The 16,507-nt window shown below is 44.0% G+C and overlaps 1 protein-coding gene and 1 pseudogene across 1 annotated transcript in view; one reads left to right on the top strand and one right to left on the bottom strand.

The window, feature by feature from the left end:
- The window catches only part of LOC126335977 (uncharacterized), a 478,518-nt gene that overhangs the window by 286,556 nt on the left and 175,455 nt on the right, over window positions 1–16,507 (bottom strand). The gene's annotated exons all lie outside the window — the stretch shown is intronic.
- On the top strand, window positions 6,859–6,976 carry LOC126337213 (5S ribosomal RNA; annotated as a pseudogene).

Here is a 16,507-nt window from a genome sequence, read left to right as displayed (position 1 = left end):
AATGGCGCCAAATTCAAATTTTTCACGTAACTTAATTTTTTTAAGTAGAAAAAAAATGGGTGGTATTACTTTTTGACCGACCCTCGTACGGTAAATGGTTATGGGCAGCCTTTCTGAGCTTATGCCGCTGCGGCTAGGGCATTCGAGAGAACCTTGCGAGTTCGTTTCTCCAGGAGTTTGGGAACAGCCAATGCATACAGTACTGGCAGTTACAGGGCAGTCCGCACGCCACTCGCTTGCGAGGGTGGCAAACACACTTGAGTGGGCCTTTGCGTGACTGGCACTCAAAGGACGGGACTTTTGGGGTTGTTGCGTACGATACTGTCCGGTGCCCAGCTGGGGCGAGTGTGATCCTTAAAGGCTGGCGCACCGCCTGATGGCATCTGGTGGAGGGCAAGACTGCGCTTTTGGAATGGGACCTGGTGGAGCTCGCGTCCCGATCGCTTGGCGTATTGGAAATTTGGAATTGTATTAACAACTACTGTTCATGTAAGCATAGGCTTCCGCAGCCGTTGTCAGTGTCAATAAAATTCTTCTGGGCTGTTGACCTCATTGTCAACATACAAGGGATGCCCAGAAAGTAATGTATCCCATTTTATTGATTAACAATTCTTTACTGATTGTAAAGAGAATTACAGACACAGTGGTGTTTTATCTACACATTATATTTTTCCACGTAATCTGCATCCTGTTCTATAGCCTTCCTCCAGCGCGAAACAAGGGCGTGTCTGCTCTGTCGGTAGCAGTCATTTTCCCGGTGGCGGAGCCAGTTCTTCACTTGGTGAATCACCCCCTCGTCGTCCTCAGCTTGTCTTCCACGAATGGCGCAAACAAGTGGAGGTCCGAGGGGCATAGATCAGGTGTGACAGTGTGACAGCCGTGGATGGTCTCCCCAATCACTGCAAATCGTGTAGCTACACCGAACCGCCTTCTGATGACCTCACCCTCCGTGCCCGGATACTAACTGTACTTTTGGCTACAGCAGATCCTCCAGAGACTTCGCACAAGCGTTTGTGAATATTCCCCACAGTTTCTTTCTCTGCCTCGCGAAATTCATTGACGGCACGTTGATTGTAACGTATATCACCCACAGACGCCATTTTGAAACTGTCCTGCAGCTACACTGTCGGAAGTGACGGAAACTTGGCTCGCTCACTCTCTCAGGAGACATTAATTAATACATACTTGACGTTTCGCATTCTTAGCATTGTTTTCGGTCGAGAAAGAAAAGTGCGGTGCACCTGTAAATACCATATTAATGCAATAAATGCTCAAAATGATGTCCGTCAACCTCAATGCATGTGGGAATGCGTGTAACGACATTCCTCTCAACAGCGAGTAGTTCGCCTTCTGTAATGTTCGCACATGCGCTGACGCATGTTGTCAGGCGTTGTCGGTGGATCACGATAACAAATATCCTGCAACTTTCCCCCACAGAAAGAAATCCGGGGGACGTCAGATCCGGTGAACGTGCGGGACATGGTATGCTGCTTCGACGACCAATCCATCCGTCATGAAATATGCTATTCAATACTGCTTCAACCGCAAGCGGACTATGTGCCGGACATCCATCATCTTGGAAGTACATCGCCATTCTGTCATGAAGTGAAACATCTTGTGGTAACATCGGTAGAACACTACGTAGAAAATCAGCATACATTGCACCATTTGGACTGCCATCGATAAAATGGCGGCCAATTATCCTTCCTCCCATAATGCCGCACCATACATTAACCCGCCAAGGTCGCTGATGTTCCACTTGTCCCAGCCAACGTGGATTTTCCGTTCCCCAGTAGTGCATATTATGCCGGTTTACGTTACTGGTGTTGGTGAATTACGCTTCGTCGCTAAATAGAACGCAAGCAAAAAATCTGTCGTCGTACTGTAATTTCCCTCGAGACCAGTGGCAGAACTGTACACTACGTTCAGAGTCGTCGCCATGCGATTCCTGGTGCATAGAAATATGGTACGGGTGCAATCGAAGTTGATGTAGCATCCTCAACACCGACGTTTTTGAGATTCCCGATTCTCGCGCAGTTTGTCTGCTACTGATGTGCGGATTAGCCGCGAAGACAGCTAAAATACGTACTTGGCATCGTTATACGGGTAATGTATCACGAAGCAAATACCGTCCGCACCCTGGCGGAATGTTACGTGATACCACGTACATACATGTTTGTGACTATTACAGCGCCATGTATCACAAAGCGAAAGAAGTGGTCCAACTAAAACATTAATATTTCTTTACGTACTACACGAATATATAATAAAAAATGGTGGTTCGTATGTAAAAAAAGCGCAGTCGATATCCATTTGACGTATGGCAAGGTCATCTAGTGGGCCAACCACAGCGCCATTGGTTTCCCCCTTCAAACTAGACGAGTTTCGTTCTTGTAGTTTTTTCGTTTGACGCTTATTTCGTGAGATATTTGGCCCGGTCATTATCAATGGAGCACCCTGTATAACAGCGTGGGTGAAGCTGTTTAGGTAATTTGATTGGGTACTTGAGGACAGGAAGAGGGCTGTTAGGTGTTCCTTATTGGCCTTTACATTACTGTTTGTCACTGGTAAATAAAGACGCGCTTCATTCGTGTTTACATCATTTCTTGCCACTGGTTGAAACAGGCGAATCAAAGACGGGCGGTAGCTGTGACGTAACGTTGCTTACGTGCTGCAGAGGTGCGGGCTGCGGCATGCCCGCGCTCTGTGTAGAGCGTGTGTGTGTGTGTGTGTGTGTGTGTGTGTGTGTGTGTGTGTGTGCGCACGCGCGCGCGCGCGCGCGCGCGCGCGCGCGCGCGCACGTACGACCACCGCGGTCTCCCGCGCGCCCGTCTTTTCGTGCGACGCCTTCCTGTAGCGCTGTCACTGCTGGCGGCCAGAACCCACTACTGTCCTCTCTGTTCATATTGGCGGGTCGCTTGGCTAATTCTATCGCGTCTCTACTCTTCCTCCTCAATCTAAGTGGCTGTTTCGCTTAGTATACGGGCTTCACGAAATATTGTTGGTGTTCCGCTACCACTGACCTGGTGCGTTGTCCCAGACGGATGTATGTTTCGCGCTCTCTAACTACTGCGCTCATCGGCCGCCCCGTCGCGCCTACACACACCAGTCCACATTCACAACAGATGTGGTACGCTCCTGCTGTGTTTAGCTTGTCGACCGCATTTCTCGCTCAGCCTAGAACGCCTTTTTTATTTTGTTATTGCTCCGAAAAGTCGGACAATTTCATATATTGACAATGGGGTCAACAGCCCAGAAGAATTTTATTGAGATTACCTTTTGACCTCAGACAGGAATTTACGCAACAAACTTTGAGAGAAGAGTGTGCACTGATTGACCCGCTAGTTGATACATTCGGTAGAGGGAAATTACTAACTCAATTGGACGTAAGTAAATAATGTTTTGCCTAATTGGTGTTCGCTGCCATGCCGACGCAAATGGTAGATATAAAGAAAGGGGGGGGGGTTGGGTGCAGGGATGCAGGATCGCAAACACTCTGGGATCGGTTGTCTTAGAGGCGACGACTTCACGTGCTCGATAGCTGAGCGGATGGGGAGGGACGACCAGAGATCGGTGAGCATATTGTCCAGCACTGCGTCGTTAAATGGGAGTTTATCAATGTGTCGTTGGATTCCATTCACGAAGATAGGTTGTTCTTCATTTTAGTTTGGATTAGCATCCACTGGACAGCTCATTTAGATTCGTGGGTTTTATTCACGGCACTGAAGGTATCCGCAGCGTAAATCAATCATCCTTCCCTGCAAATCCTATCTACGCTGATTACTTTCCTATTTTGCTACATTCGTATTGTCAATCTGCTGATTTTTCGTGCACGAAGACGAACTTTTGTAATAAATCACCAGTTTATTTCGTTTTCAATTCCATTTAAAGGAGGTAGTGTTTCGTTCACCTCATTTCTCAAAATATGTTTATAAACGGATTTTGTAGCAATTCCCCACCTTACAGTCTCATGGCAGGACAAATTTCAGGCAGCGTTCTCCCGTGCTATTGTGCCAATATCGGGTTTTAATGGGAGTGTCGGAGTCGAGACAGAAATCGTTACTGGTGCCAGAGACTAATTTTAATCACACGGAATATTGCAGGTTGTGACCATGTACACAGTAGTACATCTACGTCTGTCCTGTGCAGGACATCTTTAGATGTGTTACGGAGGGTGTTTTGTGTAAGGCTACAATGTTATGGTAGAGGAAGCCGCCTCCTAGGTCAGAAAGAGCAGTGGGGGCGAACATACAATACGGCGCATCGCAACGATTGATCCTCTTGAAATCGGACCTGTGGGAGATATAATACAAATGTATGTTATCCATTCCGGTCGTTGAACGCTGCGACGAAACACCAGCAGTTCAAGATCGCGAAACGAAAGCCGATGGTTTCAATTCTGCTTATAACAAATCATTCACGCAGGAGAATCATTCAAAAATACCGTCGTTTGACCACCGCGAAGTCCCATATCGATGACAAAGTAGTCAACATACCTGGAGTAGAGAAACAACAGAAAGAATTGAAAACAAGTAAGTCGTCAAGTTCGGGTGGAATCCCAGATCGGTTTTTACAGAGAGTACTCAACGGCACTGTTCCTTTACTCAGCTTGCCTTTATAGCTGATCACTCTCCTCCTCCTCCCCCCCCCCCCCCCCCCCTCGGGAAAGTTCCGACTGGACGAAAGCGCAGTTATTCCTGTACATAAGAAGGGTAAATGAACGGACCTGCGAAATTACGGACCAGTATCCCTAACATCAGATTGCTGCAGAATACTTTGAACATATTCTCAGCTCGAAAAAAATAAATTTCTTTCACGTCGAGAAACTTATGTCCACGAGTTAGTGGTGTTTTAGAAAGCATCGCTCGTGTGAAATTCAGCTCACCCTTTTCCACACGACATATTGCGAACTACGAATGAAGGGAACAGGCAAATTCCACATTCCTGGATTTTCGGAAAGCATTTGACACGGTACCCCTCTACAGACTTAACGTAGGTCCGAGAATACGGTTTAGATTGCCAGGTATGTGAGTGGCTTTAAGACTCCTTAAAGTAATAGAACCCAGTATGTTGTCCTCGACAGCGACTCTTCACCAGAGACAGGGGTATTGTCAGGAGGGCCCCAGGGAAGCGTGATAGGATCGCTATTATCATCTACATTCATACATGAACTGGCGGACAGTACGGGGAGCTATCTGCGGTTGTTTGCTGATGATGCTGTGATGTACGGGAATATGCATGAGATAGGGGACTGTAGGAAGATACAAGCGACTGAGACAAAATTTCCAGCTGGTTGTGTAGATAAGTGTAGATAAATGTAAGTTAAGGCGGATGAGTGGGCAAAACCAAAGCCGTAGTGTTGGGATACAGTATTAGTAGTGTGCTGCTAAACACAGTCACGTCGTTTATATGTTTCGGCGTTTCGTTGGAAACCGATATCAGATGGAACGAGCACGTCAGAACTAAAGTAGGGGAGGCTAAGCATCGACTTCGGTTATTGGGAAAATTTCAGGAAAGTGTCGTCCATGTTTACAGGAGAGCGTATATCGGACGCTCGTGCCACCTTATCTTCAGTGCTGCTGAAGTGTTCGGCACCCGTACCACATCCCATTAAAGAAAGACATCGAAGCAGTTCAGAGGCGGACTGCTAGATTTGTTACCGGTAGGTTCGAACAACACTCAGGTTTTGTGGAGATGTTTCGGTACCTCAGATGGGAATCCTTGAAAGGAAGGTGACATTATTTTCGAAGAAAAAAACTGAGAAATGGAGAACCTGCAGAACGACTCTACAGCCAACGTAAAGACCACGAAAATGAGATACGAAAAATTGGCGCTCATACGGAGGCATATAAACAGTCGTTTTTCCCGCGCGCCATCGGAGTGGAGCGGGTGAGGGAACGGCTAGTAATGCTACGCAGTATCCTCCACTATGCACCGTCCAGTGGCTGGCGGTGTATGTATGTAGATGTGGTAAAGTGGTGAGTTCTCTTTATAGAAATAGCAAGCAGTCACTTTATGTTGTTGTAGAAGGTTTTGCTTTCCAATTAGACAGCATTCGATCCACTGCAGGATTATTCAGATGCTACTTATTTACAATGAAACGCTTCTGCTATTCGCATAGACTCTTTACCTTTTTCCATAAGTACGTACCTTGTCACCCTTCTGTTTTCCAAAGAGACACGTACTCCTAGACAGGCTGCCTTACTCTGGTCCAAAGAGACAGAATCTTCATCTCTCTGCTCTGACCGCCTTTCTCATCTCTGGATGACGTGTGTGTGACGTATCTTGAGCAGGTCAGGGACTTCGGCCAGAGTCAGTCAGTAGGGCAAAGGATCGCTGATTTTCGGTTGTGTGGTTGCACGGTCAGCCAGAAGCTTCACTCTAAAGCTGAATTTCGTTCTGTCTGGACCTATCTGGTGGACGCCAACTGCGGTTTTCATCACGCCGCATCAGCCTTGTTAGGCGAGATCTCAACGTGCTCTTAGGTTGAACAATGCTTTTCGCGCATATTCGACTACATTCATGCAGATCCAGTTTGTTTGGCGAGTCATAGTTACCCGGGTAAACACTTGTGGGATGTGCTTTGTCAGATTAAATAGAACTGAGTTTTCCCTTACGATCAATTGAGCATCTCCTGTTCACGTCGCTTCATTCCTCCGTGAGCATTCGTGACGTTTAGTCCCTTTTTCAGTTATATGTGAGCGAACTGCTTTGTCAAGATAATCATCTTGAGGGTGAAAGTCTTCTGTTCGTGAATACCCTACCAACAGTTTTTTTTTTTTTTTTAAATGCGGAACCCTCCAAATACAAATCTATCGTCTTGTTATGATTATTTCATGAAAATTATAAAGACTTGATGCCAACAGCCTTGCCGCAGTGGTAACACCGGTTTCCGTCAGATCACCGAAGTTCAGCGCTGTCGGGCTGAGCTAGCACTTTGATGGGTGACCCTCCGGTCGGCCGAGCGCTGTTGGCAAGCGGGGTGCACTCGGCCCTTGTGAGGCAAACTGAGGAGCTACTTGACTGAAAAGTAGCGACTCCGGTCTCGGAAACTGACATACGGCCGGGAGAGCGGTGTACTGACCACACGCCCCTCCATATACGCATCCAGTGACGCCTTTAGGCTGAGGATGACACGGCGGCCGGTCGTTACTGTTGGGCCTTCCAAGGCATGTTCGGACGGAGTTTAGTTTTTATAAAGACTTGATAGATTACGCCCCTTTGTCTAACAGCTAAGATTTCTGTTGGTCGCCTGTTTAAAGCCACTAATTATGTATCTCAAGTTGTGACCATTAGATTGATTTTACGTATCCAAATTCGTCTCTTGAAACTCCCTTTGTTCGTGGAATCACTTGGCTTTTCATATTTAACTTCTCTGTTTAGACCAGCAATGCACTAGCTTCGTAGCGCCACGTATTAGTCCCTTATTTTATGTAACATTTCAGATTTCCGTTAACTGTTTCTGTGGCAGTTTGTTAAGGAATGCAGTTCCGCTGGAAGTTCTCTCTCTGACTAAGGTCGTCGTAAATGATTAGAACTCAGAGGTTAACACTTTCGGAGGCATAAAATCAGATTTCATTGCTAGTTCAGATCTTGAAGATGGCCTGTAGCCTACATACGTATTGCACAAGTATTTATCTTCAAGATAAAACTCCTTATAGCCATAATGTATTAACTTTGCCTATCTCCTTTGCTAATGTTATCTGATTTTTATCCTTCAGGAACACATGAACAAAACTTTCCTTGCCCTTGCTGAAGTTTAATTGTTGTCACTGAGTATTTTGAGTCAGTTTGCCTTAACACGTGGGATTACCTGAAAAATGGCTAGAAATCATTTGAATATTCAAACTCAACCTGTGAAGCATCATACAAGTTTCAAGCGCACCGTTAGGTTTCAGCATGAACTTTAACTTCTTTGTGAAATGCTGCTAGTAGCTGGAATCATGGCAACGACAAGTGATCCTCGAAGTTAGGATTGGATCACTTTAAAAGTGATCCATCAAACTCCAGCGTGGGATGCATAGCAGTTATATTCAAGTGGTTTAACATGTAGCGTCTGTTCAAAATGGTTCAAATGGCTCTGAGCACTATGGGACTTAACATCTGAGGTCATCAGTCCCCTAGAACTTAGAACTACTTAAACCTAACTAACCTAAAGACATCACACACATCCATGCCCGAGGCAGGATTCGAACCTGCGACCGTAGCGGTCGCGGTCGCGCGGTTCTAGACTGTAGCGCCTAGAGACGCTCGGCCACTTCGGCCGGCAGTAGCGTCTGTAAACCGAGTGTTTATTTCTGGAAACGTCGGGCCTTGTGGTCTACTGGTAAGGCGTGTGTCTGGAAACAGAGGACCCTGGATCGAATCCCGGTCGAACCGCGCAAATGTTTTCAATCTGCCGTTAACTTGGCCTTCATCCTTCAACGGTGTGAAGATTCACCAGAAAACTACGACGTGTGGTTCGTATTCCATGATAAATTGTAGGCCCTTGGGATATAAGTGATTTATTTATCATTCTTTGTGATATTCGCCTTTAAAGCTATCCATCTGCATCATTGCGGAGAGTATAATTCGTTACTGGAACCGCAGCTGCTTTAGCCGAGTCCTGTATTCCAGAACAATCGCTGCTTGCTGCTGTCAGTAGTAGTGATTCTGTGTGCTTGGCGCTGGTGCTTAGTGTGGCGGTCGAATTAGTGCAGTGCTAAATGGACCGTGGAGCTCAGACACTTGCGTGCCGGCATTGCTCAGACGCACTTGCGAGTTTGCATCCGGTGTAGTCATTCGCGCCGCGTTCTGTTCACGTTAAAGTTCCAGGGTCAAACGATCAATGTTGTATAGTGGTATGCGGAATACAGCTAAAACCCAGTGTCTTTAAAAGTGTTTGAAATGAGTAATAACTTCGGCAATAAACCGTACAGTTGGCGATTCGCTAGCAGTCTCTGTTCTTAATCGAACCTGTCATTATTCTCTTCCTCAAATTACCAGTAAATGGAATCTACATATAGATCTATACTCTGTGGCGGACGGAGCCCTGTACCACTAGTCATTTCCTTCCCTGTTCCAGTCGTATACAGAGCGAGGGAGAAACCACTGTCTTTATGCCTCTGTATGAGCCCTAATTTCTCGAATCTTATCTACGTGGTCCTTATCCGCAATGTATGTTGGCGGCAGTAGAATCGTTCGGCAGTCTGCTTCAAATGGCGATTCTCTAAATTTTCTCAGAAGTTTTTCTTGAAAAGAATGTCGCCTTCCCTCCAGGTATTCCCGTTTCAGTTTCCAAAGCCTCTCCATAACACTTACGTGATGCTCGAAACCACCGGTAACAAATCTAGCAACCCACCTCTGAACTGTTTCGTTATCTTCCTTCAGTTCGACCTTGTACGCATCCCAATCACTAGAGCAGTACTCGAGAATAGGTCGCACCAGTGTCCTATAAGCTGTCTCCTCTACAGGTGAAACACTTTCCTAAAATTTTCCCAATAAACTGAAGTCTACCATTCACCTTCCCTACCTAAGTTCTCACGTGCTCTTTTTGTTTCACATCTTTCTGCTACGACCAGATATTTAAACGACCGGATTGTGTGGAGCAGGACGATAGCAATACTGTAACTGAACAGTACAGGTTTGTTCTCTCTACTCATCCGCATTAACTTACGTTTTTTCCACATCTATAGCCATCTGCTATTCATTACAGCAACTAAAAATTTTCTCTAAGTCATAAATAAATATATCGTTAACATCTTGGAGTCGAGAGAAGCGCTGTCGTCTTAATACAGTGGTCAAAATAAATGCTGAAAATTGCCGAAACTTATACTGAACGTTGTGATACGAAATATGATATAAACACATTGGATGTTTGTAATGTAATTGTAGCGGAAAAATAATCCATCTTCCTACCATGACGGGGCAGCATGTGCAGTCTAACGCAACCGTGTCGCCTGTAAATGTTGCAAAACTTGTGTGTCATTACGATATCGTGTTTCTGACAATACATACGATCAGAGGCCCTAAAATTGGCAGCGAATGAGACTGTGAACGTCACAGCGAATCTCGTTGAGTCAAGGCGATGTGTCTAGAATCCCGAATGAGTTTATAGTGACAGGATCAGTTGAGTCTCGTCACAAAAATGGCCGCGGGAGAGAAACAACAGGTGTGTAGAACCTGTATCTGCGTAAAACAGCAAGGAGAAACCCTCGGCACCATGCTACACGCCTACGGCGGAAGTTACAAATAGCTACAGGTGTGCATGTGTCGACGTAAACGATTCGAAACACACTCCATGAGCAGGGATTACTTGCGAGGAGACCTCTCAAGACGACTCCTCTTAATCTGGTTCGGAGAGGACCTCGTGTCGCATGGACACGAAACCGATCTTTGTGGACTAGGCAGCAGCAGTAGGACACAACGCTCTTTGCTGATGAGGCCAGTGTAAGTCTCCACCCTGGCAATAGTGACACTGGCGTTTGGAGGCAATCAGAAGAACGTTTATACCCGAAATGTATCGTAGATGACTGAACCGCCTCAACAAGTGTAGTCATGTTTTGGCTTTGAGTCATGAATAGCCACAGGACATTCCTTGTGCCAGTACATGAGAGGATGACTGGTGGATCGGGAAGACACCTTTCCGTGCATTGTGGTTCAGTCTGGCGAATATGTTGAAATGGGATTCAGACTTATGGACGACAATGTACGCCTCCATCGTAACAGTCTCCCTAGTGAGGCACAGAATCAGTCGAACGGAATGTTCTCCATATTCTCCAGATGTCATCTGCACTGAGAATGCAGAGGCCACGCTAAAACGACGGTTTGCAGTCGTCCTGTCCCACCACAGACCGTACAGCGCATCTCGTAGGTCATTGTGGAGGAATAGGACAATTCCCACAGACTTACCTAGACAATTTGGTAAGATGTATGCCGAACTCCGCACAAAAGGGCCAGTTGATTTGTAAACAGTTTTTATGCAAGATGACAGACAGACGGAATTTTAGTGTTTGGATGGGATCATTTGTAAGGCTCTGCTTTTAGTTTTTGTTTGTATTTATCAAATACAAATGTGTTTCTGATCTTTATTTTTTTTTCTTATGACTGTATCTGACAGAACAAAATCAGTTTTGTTTCCTGTTATGTCCAGTATTGACAAAGCAATGTTGAGTATGACTGTATGACACCTAGCGGCCAGGATATGTTAAGGAGGCACAAATCACCGAAGTGGCGTCCAACTGAAAGACTCGCACCAGGCAACTGAGCCACACGAAATTAGAATTATTTCTGAAAATGTATGAACGGGGAAAATAAATTTCCCACACTTCCTGGTCCATGAGTTCTCATTATTCTGATTTCCCCATCGAGGTCTTTCGCGAGATATTTGTAGGAGAAAAGAACGTATTACTTGAACCTTGTAAAAGCGTACACTCTTACGACAGCAGCCCTCTCCGTGAAGCGAAATACCTGTCGTGCTGATCTCTCACTGTAGTTGGATAAGCCGCCCAGGCACGTAATCGCCCGCACTGAAGAAACCTGTGCCGAAACGCACCGCTCTTTGGGTCTATTGTCTCTTCTATCAATCCTCGTTATTAAGAATCTTAGACCGTCAGAAGTTCTCTAGAATATGTTGAGAAAATTTCTCCACATGCTGCCTCCTCCTGCTGACGAATCACATTTCCAGTGAATTCTAATCCGCAATCTGCATTCCCTACAACTTCTACCTACAACTTCTATAGTTACGAGTGGTCGTTCCACTTTAAACGCTGCATACTATATATATATATATATATATATATATATATATATATATATATATATATATATATATATATATATATATATATATATTGAATGGATTGCTACGGATGAAATATCATAGTTGCAACAACATGAAGAGGTATCAACGCAAACCATTCAGATATGACTAACTTACATTGTAATGAATACAAGCTGCGACGTAGTCGCGAACTGAACAGTGACACGAACAGGCTGATTTTCCTATACTTCATGTCAATGGTCACAAATTTTATCTGTCTACCGGTTTCGGTCTATAATGACCATATTCAGATGTGTTTCATAAAGACACGTACTAATATGTTGGAGACACAGTGACGTCGTGTAGCATTTGACGACGCCACTATGGCTCCAGTATATTAGTACGTGTCTTTATGAAACAGATCTGAAGATAGTCATAGACCGAAAGCGGCAGTCTGACGACAAAAAATTTGTGTCCATCGACGTGAAGTAAAGAAAATGAATTGTAATGAGTATGTGGTAGTAACTGGAAATTGCCAAATTTTCTGCTTAGCACCAACAGCAGCGTTTAACTGTTAAGCTATATGCGAACGCAACCAGGAAGGAAGGAGGATTAGGGTTAATGTCTAGTCAATATCGAGGTCATTAGAGACTGAGTACAAGTTCAAAGTGTTTCAAGGATTGGGAAGGGGGCCATGCTTTCAAGGAAGCATCCCGGCATTTACGTGAAGCGACTTAGGAAAATCTGGGACGTTGCACACGTATTTGAACCGTCGTCCTCTCCATTGCAAGTCCAGCATGCATGCCATCAGGCCTCTCGTTCCAGTACATACAAGGTGTTTATAAATTAGTTTTGCGTAATAACCTTTAATGGTAAAAATCAAGTAAAATACGCAATTGTTTTATATAGCACTGAATGCAGTATACCTTCAAATTTTGCGTACGGTATGGCTACCTTTTGTAACATGGCAAGTCTGGCATCTGTAATCATTTTCCTGCCAAGTCCTATGAATCCAGTCTTGATGTCTGGTGCCAACTGCTTGCATTATCCATTGTCGCAGCTTGTCGACGTTTCTGGAAGCGCCCGAACAAACACACTGTCTTTAATGTAACCCCATAGACCTAAGTCCATTGGGGTTATATCAGATGATCGTAGTGGCCAGAATATAGTTCCACCAGGTGTATTTCAAGTCGGCAAATTCCTATGGAGACATGCGACAACTTCACGATGATAATCTCGCAGCGCGCCATCTTGCTGGAAAATAAATTCTGTACCCATATCCTGTAGTAATTGATAGTGTTCAAGCATGTCCAGGTATCATATGACAGTTACAATTGATTCGGCAGAAAATGCACCGTAAATGATGTTACAGCTAACAGGGCAAAAAAGTTTACCTTAGGCGAATTAAGTGAAGTGGTTTCTGCTCACTCCATTTCTTAACATTATCTCGATTCACTTTACGTAACACATTCCACACTGTAAAACTAGGCATATTCAATTCTAAGCTGGTGCACCTCACTGATTTACCCAGAATACGAATGTAAGACTGTCTAAATTTTTCAATTGCTGCATCAGAGCTTGCTGGCCGACTCTGGCCACCCGTCAAACGATTGTACCAGTTACTAATAGTTTGTAGCCCTGAATTGTGTTAACTGTTTAAGCGGATTTGAATTCATCGTACTACTCCATGATGACTGTTGGAATAAATCATACGTGCATGCCCCCCAGTGCGAGCGACGGGAACTAACAGTATTGCGCAGGAATTGAACTTTTAAGATTACGGCTTTCAGTGCTGTATCAAACAATTATGTAAGTTACTTACTCTTTCCACAATTAAAGGTTACCCATGTTTAGCTAATTTATGAACACACTGTGTAATCCAAGTCAAATATACAGGGTATCTGAGGAGGATTAATATACATTTACGGTCCTTAGTTTCTGAATCCGCTTAAAACATCGGCTGTTTCTCTTTCATCTTAAATCAACAAAAAACATTAGTTACAAGCGCTGAACAGCATATCAGGAAGTTGTCAAATCAAAGATACTTCAGGGTACTTTTACATCCATGTTCCCGTTGCTTACACACGTCAGTGTTTTCATTAGACTCCTGTTCGGAAAACACAAAATGTACACTGTTTTTTCAAGTTGATAGCCCCGATGGAATATACATTTTGCGATGCTCTTATGTTTCCCTAGTATATCTTTGGTTTTCGAGTGTTTTCTTCATAAACTTTTCGTTGTCCGAGTTGCTGCTTCTTTGTTTTTCTCGAATGTTATTATGCCTGTAATTTGTTTTAATGTGGAACAGTTAGAGAGTGTGAAGTGTTAGAGTTGCTAGGAATATGTTCTGCGTTTACTATGACACATCACTGTTGAAACTGAAACCTGAGAGGGGGAGTGGCCGAAGCGCAAAAACTGGTTCTTGAGGCAACTAAAGGCGCCACAGTCACATGAGGGGAAGAAGAAAAGCAAGAAGACGACTATGTAATTGAAATGTATTAGTAACAGCTGAGGTGAGTAACAGATCAAATGTAATTTTCAACTAAATTTTGTAAGAATAAGTTTCCTGAGATGTTTACTTTATGCACAAAAAACTCTATTTCAGCTAGAGGTCTGAATTTTTTTAGCATGTTTTACGGTACTACGTGGAAGAAAGTAGACTGTAGACACTAACGCACTACCGTCAGGAGGAAAAATACATACTGATTAATTATAAAAAAAGGTAACCTCAATTATGATAATCAGAAGTAAGTATTTGTAGAACAAGTTTATGGCTGAAGTGACATGATCGTAGTCTACTTTTTAAGCAGACATGACTGTTAGTGTGTACTTTAAGTTTCAAGCATCTAAGAAAGATCGGTATTCAGCGCGTAGATTCCAAGTACGGACCAACAAATGAAAATTTAATTTACTGATCTTCACAAAAAATTGTAATAAAATCAGTGTGAGAACTGCTGTAATTAAGTCTGTATCAAAATGTTAAGCAGGCGACAGTCCTATTATCCTACAATTTTTACCCTTTTAAGAGTTCACATTTTGTAGTTAAGAGCCGTGTAAACTTTATGAAACTTGTTAGCTTTTTCAGGGCCTTCGCAGGCAAGTTACCTTAAAGAGGTTGCAGAATAAACTAAGTTGTATTGAATTTTTTAACTGTGATTATAGTTTGTCGTCTAATTATACTGTATAATTTAAGCATGCTGCACATATTTACAAATGGTGAGTATCCTGATATGGTATTTGTGAATTTATTTATTTATATTTTTAATGGAAACGCTGCTGCTTTGAGAGAATCTGGTAAGCTATTTCCCTACCGTAGGGTACCAGACTCGTGTGTGTTTACTCGTGTTTCCAGTACACTGTTAGAGATTTGTGCTGTACTATCAGTAATGTATCATCCGAATGTGCCAATGGACAAAGTGCATCAAGTAGAAGGTATCAGTCAGTTGTCAGAAAGCAGTCCTTCAAAGAGCGTGTGCACACGCACAAAATACAAAGGGCATTATGCGTTGTGTACGAGTGGCCTCCAGCCTTATCATTTAGAGCGGATTTAACACCTTCGAGGAGGAAATGAAGCTAGACGATTTGAATTTACCCAGGCAGAGTAACCGCATTAGTGGAGTTTACTGATGAGCAGTTTCTTTCGTGATGGAGTGAGTAACGTTCTTAACGCACATCGGTGGTCCGACGAAAATGCACATTCCTTTGTGGGGACATTTTCAAGAACTTAGTTCTGTAAATGTATGGTGTGTTGTGCTAAATTCTTTAGGTCTGTTGTGTAAGCGAATCGTTTCATAGGGCCTTGTACCCTATTCCCGAATCTTACACGGCGTCATATTTTTGCCTGTAAGGGTTGCTGAAGGCGTACTCTACAAAGAAAAACTGTACAGGAGAGACGAATTGAAAATTCTGGGTATGAAAATTGCTGCTCTCATAAAAGAAAGCCAACACGATGAACTTAAGATGAACTGCATGTGGTATTGTCAAGAGAATTTGAAAGAGCAATGAAGTCTGAGGTGGAATTCACGAAAATCAACTTTCTACTTAATAATTTGCCACTGAGTGACACCTGCTCTGATTATTACAATGTTTTGTTGCAGCAGATGTTCCTCTGTCACTAACAGAAACTGATACTATTCTCAGTTATTGATCGCTAGTCATGCAATAAAACCATTATGGGTGTGTCCGCCTATAAGCAAAATATTCACGTTTATATTGAACGGCAACAGCTTGTGTAATGTTGACATGAGAGCCAACACCGTGTTACTAGAGGAGGCTGAAATGCACGCTTTTAGCTCACGCAGGCTGGCGTGAAGAGGGAAGAACTATACTGACGCGAGGTCTGAAACATGACAAGGAATGAGAATTCAGAAAGCGGACGTAATTAGTTTCATACTTAACTTTAAACCATTAATGATGAACGTCGCTCTTGACGGTACATGAGTCACAATATTATCTGTTCAGATGACATAGTAACTGAACTGTGGCGCCTTGCTAGGTCGTGGCAAATGACGTAGCTGAAGGCTATGCTAAACTGTAGTCTCTGCAAATGAGAGCGTCTGTAGTCAGTGAACCATCGCTAGCGAAGTCGGTACAACTGGGGCGAGTGCTAGGAAGTCTCTCTAGACCTGCCGTGTGGCGGCGCTCGGTCTGCAATCACTGATAGTGGCGACACGCGGGTGCGACGTATACTACCGGACCGCAGCCGATTTAAAGGCTACCACCTAGCAAGTGTGGTGTCTGGCGGTGACACCACAGCTTGTTTCATTT

The sequence above is a fragment of the Schistocerca gregaria genome, chromosome 2 (assembly GCF_023897955.1).
Source record: "Schistocerca gregaria isolate iqSchGreg1 chromosome 2, iqSchGreg1.2, whole genome shotgun sequence".
NCBI classification, from domain to species: domain Eukaryota; kingdom Metazoa; phylum Arthropoda; class Insecta; order Orthoptera; family Acrididae; genus Schistocerca; species Schistocerca gregaria.
This window is presented reverse-complemented; position numbering and strand designations above follow the sequence as displayed.